Below are 9384 nucleotides of genomic sequence, written 5' to 3' on the forward strand. Positions count from 1 at the left end.
ACTAATGGGGATCCATAATAAACCCCAGGAAGAGTAGCTGCTGCCTTGGCAGGAACTAATTGGGATCCATAATAAACCTCAGGAAGAGTAGCTGCTGTCTCGGCAGGAACTAATGGGGGTCCATAATAAACCCCAGGAAGAGTAGCTGCTGCCTTGGCAGGAACTAATGGGAATCCATAATAAACCCAGGAAGAGTAGCTGCTGCCCTGGCAGGAACTAATGGGGATCCATAATAAACCACAGGAAGAGTAGCTGCTGTCTTGGCAGGAACTAATGGGGGTCCATAATAAACCCCAGGAAGAGTAGCTGCTGCCTTGGCAGGAACTAATGGGGATCCATAATAAACTCCAGGAAGAGTAGCTGCTGCCTTGGCAGGAACTAATGGGGATCCATACTAAACCACAGGAAGAGTAGCTGCTGTCTTGGCAGGAACTAATGGGGATCCATAATAAACCCCAGGAAGACTAGCTGCTGCCTTGGCAGGAACTAATGGGGATCCATAATAAACCACGGGAAGAGTAGCTGCTGTCTTGGCAGGAACTAATGGGGATCCATAATAAACCCCAGGAAGACTAGCTGCTGCCTTGGCAGGAACTAATGGGGATCCATAATAAACCCCAGGAAGAGTAGCTGCTGCCTTGGCAGAAACTAATGGGGATCCATAATAAACCCCAGGAAGACTAGCTGCTGCCTTATCAGGAACTAATGGGGTTCCATAATAAACCTCAGGAAGAGTAGCTGCTGCCTTGGCAGGAACTAATGGGGATCCATAATAAACCCCAGGAAGACTAGCTGCTGCCTTGGCAGGAACTAATGGGGATCCATAATAAACCCCAGGAAGAGTAGCTGCTGCCTTGGCAGGAACTAATGGGGATCCATAATAAACCCCAGGAAGAGTAGCTGCTGCCTTGGCAGGAACTAATGGGGATCCATAATAAACCCTAGGAAGAGTAGCTGCTGCCTTGGCAGGAACTAATGGGGATCCATAATAAACCCCAGGAAGACTAGCTGCTGCCTTGGCAGGAACTAATGGGGATCCATAATAAACCCCAGGAAGAGTAGCTGCTGCCTTGGCAGGAACTAATGGGGATCCATAATAAACCCCAGGAAGAGTAGCTGCTGCCTTGGCAGGAACTAATTGGGATCCATAATAAACCTCAGGAAGAGTAGCTGCTGTCTCGGCAGGAACTAATGGGGGTCCATAATAAACCCCAGGAAGAGTAGCTGCTGCCTTGGCAGGAACTAATGGGAATCCATAATAAACCCAGGAAGAGTAGCTGCTGCCCTGGCAGGAACTAATGGGGATCCATAATAAACCACAGGAAGAGTAGCTGCTGTCTTGGCAGGAACTAATGGGGGTCCATAATAAACCCCAGGAAGAGTAGCTGCTGCCTTGGCAGGAACTAATGGGGATCCATAATAAACTCCAGGAAGAGTAGCTGCTGCCTTGGCAGGAACTAATGGGGATCCATACTAAACCACAGGAAGAGTAGCTGCTGTCTTGGCAGGAACTAATGGGGATCCATAATAAACCCCAGGAAGACTAGCTGCTGCCTTGGCAGGAACTAATGGGGATCCATAATAAACCACGGGAAGAGTAGCTGCTGTCTTGGCAGGAACTAATGGGGATCCATAATAAACCCCAGGAAGACTAGCTGCTGCCTTGGCAGGAACTAATGGGGATCCATAATAAACCCCAGGAAGAGTAGCTGCTGCCTTGGCAGAAACTAATGGGGATCCATAATAAACCCCAGGAAGACTAGCTGCTGCCTTATCAGGAACTAATGGGGTTCCATAATAAACCTCAGGAAGAGTAGCTGCTGCCTTGGCAGGAACTAATGGGGATCCATAATAAACCCCAGGAAGACTAGCTGCTGCCTTGGCAGGAACTAATGGGGATCCATAATAAACCCCAGGAAGAGTAGCTGCTGCCTTGGCAGGAACTAATGGGGATCCATAATAAACCCCAGGAAGAGTAGCTGCTGCCTTGGCAGGAACTAATGTGGATCCATAATAAACCCTAGGAAGAGTAGCTGCTGCCTTGGCAGGAACTAATGGGGATCCATAATAAACCCCAGGAAGACTAGCTGCTGCCTTGGCAGGAACTAATGGGGATCCATAATAAACCCCAGGAAGAGTAGCTGCTGCCTTGGCAGGAACTAATGGGGATCCATAATAAACCCTATGAAGAGTAGCTGCTGCCTTGGCAGGAACTAATGTGGATCCATAATAAACCCTAGGAAGAGTAGCTGCTGCCTTGGCAGGAACTAATGGGGATCCATAATAAACCCCAGGAAGACTAGCTGCTGCATTGGCAGGAACTAATGGGGATCCATAATAAACCACAGGAAGACTAGCTGCTGCCTTGGCAGGAACTAATGGGGATCCATAATAAACCCCAGGAAGACTAGCTGCTGCCTTGGCAGGAACTAATGGGGATCCATAATAAACCCCAGGAAGAGTAGCTGCTGCCTTGGCAGGAACTAATGGGGATCCATAATAAACCTCAGGAAGAGTAGCTGCTGCCTCGGCAGGAACTAATGGGGGTCCATAATAAACCCCAGGAAGAGTAGCTGCTGCCTTGGCAGGAACTAATGGGAATCCATAATAAACCCCAGGAAGACTAGCTGCTGCCTTATCAGGAACTAATGGGGTTCCATAATAAACCTCAGGAAGAGTAGCTGCTGCCTTGGCAGGAACTAATGGGGATCCATAATAAACCCCAGGAAGACTAGCTGCTGCCTTGGCAGGAACTAATGGGGATCCATAATAAACCCCAGGAAGAGTAGCTGCTGCCTTGGCAGGAACTAATGGGGATCCATAATAAACCCTATGAAGAGCAGCTGCTGCCTTGGCAGGAACTAATGTGGATCCATAATAAACCCTAGGAAGAGTAGCTGCTGCCTTGGCAGGAACTAATGGGGATCCATAATAAACCCCAGGAAGACTAGCTGCTGCATTGGCAGGAACTAATGGGGATCCATAATAAACCACAGGAAGACTAGCTGCTGCATTGGCAGGAACTAATGGGGATCCATAATAAACCACAGGAAGACTAGCTGCTGCCTTGGCAGGAACTAATGGGGATCCATAATAAACCCCAGGAAGACTAGCTGCTGCCTTGGCAGGAACTAATGGGGATCCATAATAAACCCCAGGAAGAGTAGCTGCTGCCTTGGCAGGAACTAATTGGGATCCATAATAAACCTCAGGAAGAGTAGCTGCTGTCTCGGCAGGAACTAATGGGGGTCCATAATAAACCCCAGGAAGAGTAGCTGCTGCCTTGGCAGGAACTAATGGGAATCCATAATAAACCCAGGAAGAGTAGCTGCTGCCCTGGCAGGAACTAATGGGGATCCATAATAAACCACAGGAAGAGTAGCTGCTGTCTTGGCAGGAACTAATGGGGGTCCATAATAAACCCCAGGAAGAGTAGCTGCTGCCTTGGCAGGAACTAATGGGGATCCATAATAAACTCCAGGAAGAGTAGCTGCTGCCTTGGCAGGAACTAATGGGGATCCATACTAAACCACAGGAAGAGTAGCTGCTGTCTTGGCAGGAACTAATGGGGATCCATAATAAACCCCAGGAAGACTAGCTGCTGCCTTGGCAGGAACTAATGGGGATCCATAATAAACCACGGGAAGAGTAGCTGCTGTCTTGGCAGGAACTAATGGGGATCCATAATAAACCCCAGGAAGACTAGCTGCTGCCTTGGCAGGAACTAATGGGGATCCATAATAAACCCCAGGAAGAGTAGCTGCTGCCTTGGCAGAAACTAATGGGGATCCATAATAAACCCCAGGAAGACTAGCTGCTGCCTTATCAGGAACTAATGGGGTTCCATAATAAACCTCAGGAAGAGTAGCTGCTGCCTTGGCAGGAACTAATGGGGATCCATAATAAACCCCAGGAAGACTAGCTGCTGCCTTGGCAGGAACTAATGGGGATCCATAATAAACCCCAGGAAGAGTAGCTGCTGCCTTGGCAGGAACTAATGGGGATCCATAATAAACCCCAGGAAGAGTAGCTGCTGCCTTGGCAGGAACTAATGGGGATCCATAATAAACCCTAGGAAGAGTAGCTGCTGCCTTGGCAGGAACTAATGGGGATCCATAATAAACCCCAGGAAGACTAGCTGCTGCCTTGGCAGGAACTAATGGGGATCCATAATAAACCCCAGGAAGAGTAGCTGCTGCCTTGGCAGGAACTAATGGGGATCCATAATAAACCCTATGAAGAGTAGCTGCTGCCTTGGCAGGAACTAATGTGGATCCATAATAAACCCTAGGAAGAGTAGCTGCTGCCTTGGCAGGAACTAATGGGGATCCATAATAAACCACAGGAAGAGTAGCTGCTGTCTTGGCAGGAACTAATGGGGGTCCATAATAAACCCCAGGAAGAGTAGCTGCTGCCTTGGCAGGAACTAATGGGGATCCATAATAAACTCCAGGAAGAGTAGCTGCTGCCTTGGCAGGAACTAATGGGGATCCATACTAAACCACAGGAAGAGTAGCTGCTGTCTTGGCAGGAACTAATGGGGATCCATAATAAACCCCAGGAAGACTAGCTGCTGCCTTGGCAGGAACTAATGGGGATCCATAATAAACCACGGGAAGAGTAGCTGCTGTCTTGGCAGGAACTAATGGGGATCCATAATAAACCCCAGGAAGACTAGCTGCTGCCTTGGCAGGAACTAATGGGGATCCATAATAAACCCCAGGAAGAGTAGCTGCTGCCTTGGCAGAAACTAATGGGGATCCATAATAAACCCCAGGAAGACTAGCTGCTGCCTTATCAGGAACTAATGGGGTTCCATAATAAACCTCAGGAAGAGTAGCTGCTGCCTTGGCAGGAACTAATGGGGATCCATAATAAACCCCAGGAAGACTAGCTGCTGCCTTGGCAGGAACTAATGGGGATCCATAATAAACCCCAGGAAGAGTAGCTGCTGCCTTGGCAGGAACTAATGGGGATCCATAATAAACCCCAGGAAGAGTAGCTGCTGCCTTGGCAGGAACTAATGGGGATCCATAATAAACCCTAGGAAGAGTAGCTGCTGCCTTGGCAGGAACTAATGGGGATCCATAATAAACCCCAGGAAGACTAGCTGCTGCCTTGGCAGGAACTAATGGGGATCCATAATAAACCCCAGGAAGAGTAGCTGCTGCCTTGGCAGGAACTAATGGGGATCCATAATAAACCCTATGAAGAGTAGCTGCTGCCTTGGCAGGAACTAATGTGGATCCATAATAAACCCTAGGAAGAGTAGCTGCTGCCTTGGCAGGAACTAATGGGGATCCATAATAAACCCCAGGAAGACTAGCTGCTGCATTGGCAGGAACTAATGGGGATCCATAATAAACCACAGGAAGACTAGCTGCTGCCTTGGCAGGAACTAATGGGGATCCATAATAAACCCCAGGAAGACTAGCTGCTGCCTTGGCAGGAACTAATGGGGATCCATAATAAACCCCAGGAAGAGTAGCTGCTGCCTTGGCAGGAACTAATGGGGATCCATAATAAACCTCAGGAAGAGTAGCTGCTGCCTCGGCAGGAACTAATGGGGGTCCATAATAAACCCCAGGAAGAGTAGCTGCTGCCTTGGCAGGAACTAATGGGAATCCATAATAAACCCAGGAAGAGTAGCTGCTGCCCTGGCAGGAACTAATGGGGATCCATAATAAACCACAGGAAGAGTAGCTGCTGTCTTGGCAGGAACTAATGGGGGTCCATAATAAACCCCAGGAAGAGTAGCTGCTGCCTTGGCAGGAACTAGTGGGGATCCATAATAAACTCCAGGAAGAGTAGCTGCTGCCTTGGCAGGAACTAATGGGGATCCATACTAAACCACAGGAAGAGTAGCTGCTGTCTTGGCAGGAACTAATGGGGATCCATAATAAACCCCAGGAAGACTAGCTGCTGCCTTGGCAGGAACTAATGGGGATCCATAATAAACCACGGGAAGAGTAGCTGCTGTCTTGGCAGGAACTAATGGGGATCCATAATAAACCCCAGGAAGACTAGCTGCTGCCTTGGCAGGAACTAATGGGGATCCATAATAAACCCCAGGAAGAGTAGCTGCTGCCTTGGCAGAAACTAATGGGGATCCATAATAAACCCCAGGAAGACTAGCTGCTGCCTTATCAGGAACTAATGGGGTTCCATAATAAACCTCAGGAAGAGTAGCTGCTGCCTTGGCAGGAACTAATGGGGATCCATAATAAACCCCAGGAAGACTAGCTGCTGCCTTGGCAGGAACTAATGGGGATCCATAATAAACCCCAGGAAGAGTAGCTGCTGCCTTGGCAGGAACTAATGGGGATCCATAATAAACCCCAGGAAGAGTAGCTGCTGCCTTGGCAGGAACTAATGTGGATCCATAATAAACCCTAGGAAGAGTAGCTGCTGCCTTGGCAGGAACTAATGGGGATCCATAATAAACCCCAGGAGGACTAGCTGCTGCCTTGGCAGGAACTAATGGAAATCCATAATAAACCCCAGGAAGACTAGCTGCTGCCCTGGCAGGAACTAATGGGGTTCCATAATAAACCTCAGGAAGAGTAGCTGCTGCCTTGGCAGGAACTAATGGGGATCCATAATAAACCCCAGGAAGACTAGCTGCTGCCTTGGCAGGAACTAATGGGGATCCATAATAAACCCCAAGAAGAGTAGCTGCTGCCTTGGCATGAACTAAAGGGGATCCATAATAAACCCAAGGAAAAGTAGCTGCTGCCTTGGCAGGAACTAATGGGGATCCATAATAAACCCCAGAAAGAGTAGCTGCTGCCTTGGCAGAAACTAATGGGGGTCCATAATAAACCCCAGGAAGAGTAGCTGCTGCCTTGGCAGAAACTAATGGGGATCCATAATAAACCCCAGGAAGAGTAGCTGCTGCCATGGCAGAAACTAATGGGGATCCATAATAATCCCCAGGAAGACTAGCTGCTGCCTTATCAGGAACTAATGGGGATCCATAATAAACCCCAGGAAGACTAGCTGCTGCCTTGGCAGGAACTAATGGGGATCCATAATAAACTCCAGGAAGAGTAGCTGCTGCCTTGGCAGGAACTAATGGGGATCCATACTAAACCACAGGAAGAGTAGCTGCTGTCTTGGCAGGAACTAATGGGGATCCATAATAAACCCCAGGAAGACTAGCTGCTGCCTTGGCAGGAACTAATGGGGATCCATAATAAACCACGGGAAGAGTAGCTGCTGCCTTGGCAGGAACTAATGGGGATCCATAATAAACCCCAGGAAGACTAGCTAGTGCCTTGGCAGGAACTAATGGGGATCCATAATAAACCCCAGGAAGAGTAGCTGCTGCCTTGGCAGAAACTAATGGGGATCCATAATAAACCCCAGGAAGAGTAGCTGCTGCCTTGGCAGGAACTAATGGGGATCCATAATAAACCCCAGGAAGACTAGCTGCTGCCTTGGCAGGAACTAATGGGGATCCATAATAAACCCCAGGAAGACTAGCTGCTGCCTTGGCAGGAACTAATGGGGATCCATAATAAACCCCAGGAAGACTAGCTGCTGCCTTGGCAGGAACTAATGGGGATCCATAATAAACCCCAGGAAGAGTAGCTGCTGCCATGGCAGAAACTAATGGGGATCCATAATAAACCCCAGGAAGACTAGCTGCTGCCTTATCAGGAACTAATGGGGATCCATAATAAACCCCAGGAAGAGTAGCTGCTGCATTGGCAGGAACTAATGGGGTTCCATAATAAACCCCAGGAAGAGTAGTTGCTGCCTTGGCAGGAACTAATGGGGATCCATAATAAACCCCAAGAAGAGTAGCTGCTGCCTTGGCAGGAACTAATGGGGTTCCATAATAAACCCCAGGAAGAGTAGCTGCTGCCTTGGCAGGAACTAATGGGGATCCATAATAAACCCCAGGAAGAGTAGCGGCTGCCTTGGCAGGAACTAATGGGGATCCATAATAAATCCCAGAAAGACTAGCTGCTGCCTTGGCAGGAACTAATGGGGATCCATAATAAACCCCAGGAAGACTAGCTGCTGCCTTGGCAGGAACTAATGGGGATCCATAATAAACCCCAGGAAGACTAGCTGCTGCCTTGGCAGGAACCAATGGGTATCCATAATAAACCTCAGGAAGAGTAGCTGCAGCCTTGGCAGGAACTAATGGGGGTCCATAATAAACCCCAGGAAGAGTAGCTGCTGCCTTGGCAGGAACTAATGGGAATCCATAATAAACCCAGGAAGAGTAGCTGCTTCCCTGGCAGGATCTAATGGGGATCCATAATAAACCACAGGAAGAGTAGCTGCTGTCTTGGCAGGAACTAATGGGGGTCCATAATAAACCCCAGGAAGAGTAGCTGCTGCCTTGGCAGGAACTAATGGGGATCCATAATAAACCCCAGGAAGAGTAGCTGCTGCCTTGGCAGAAACTAATGGGGATCCATAATAAACCCCAGGAAGACTAGCTGCTGCCTTATCAGGAACTAATGGGGTTCCATAATAAACCCCAGGAAGAGTAGCTGCTGCCTTGGCAGGAACTAATGGGGATCCATAATAAACCCCAGGAAGAGTAGCTGCTGCCTTGGCAGGAACTAATGTGGATCCATAATAAACCCTAGGAAGAGTAGCTGCTGCCTTGGCAGGAACTAATGGGGATCCATAATACACCCCAGGAAGACTAGCTGCTGCCTTGGCAGGAACTAATGGAAATACATAATAAACCCCAGGAAGACTAGCTGCTGCCTTGGCAGTAACTAATGGGGTTCCATAATAAACCTCAGGAAGAGTAGCTGCTGCCTTGGCAGGAACTAATGGGGATCCATAATAAACCCCAGGAAGACTAGCTGCTGCCTTGGCAGGAACTAATGGGGATCCATAATAAACCCCAAGAAGAGTAGCTGCTGCCTTGGCATGAACTAAAGGGGATCCATAATAAACCCCAGGAAAAGTAGCTGCTGCCTTGGCAGGAACTAATGGGGATCCATAATAAACCACAGGAAGAGTAGCTGCTGCCTTGGCAGGAACTAATGGGGATCCATAATAAACCACAGGAAGACTAGCTGCTGCCTTGGCAGGAACTAATGGGGATCCATAATAAACCCCAGGAAGACTAGCTGCTGCCTTGGCAGGAACTAATGGGGATCCATAATAAACCCCAGGAAGACTAGCTGCTGCCTTGGCAGGAACTAATGGGGATCCATAATAAACCCCAGGAAGACTAGCTGCTGCCTTGGCAGGAACTAATGGGGATCCATAATAAACCCCAGGAAGAGGAGCTGCTGCCTTGGCAGGAACTAATGGGGGTCCATAATAAACCCTAGGAAGAGTAGCTGCTGCCTTGGCAGGAACTAATGGGGATCCATAATAAACCCCAGGAAGAGTAGCTGCTGTCTT

This window comes from Oncorhynchus mykiss, chromosome 3, assembly GCF_057628025.1.
Source record: "Oncorhynchus mykiss isolate SJ-2025 chromosome 3, ASM5762802v1, whole genome shotgun sequence".
In the NCBI taxonomy this organism is placed as follows: Eukaryota; Metazoa; Chordata; class Actinopteri; order Salmoniformes; family Salmonidae; genus Oncorhynchus; species Oncorhynchus mykiss.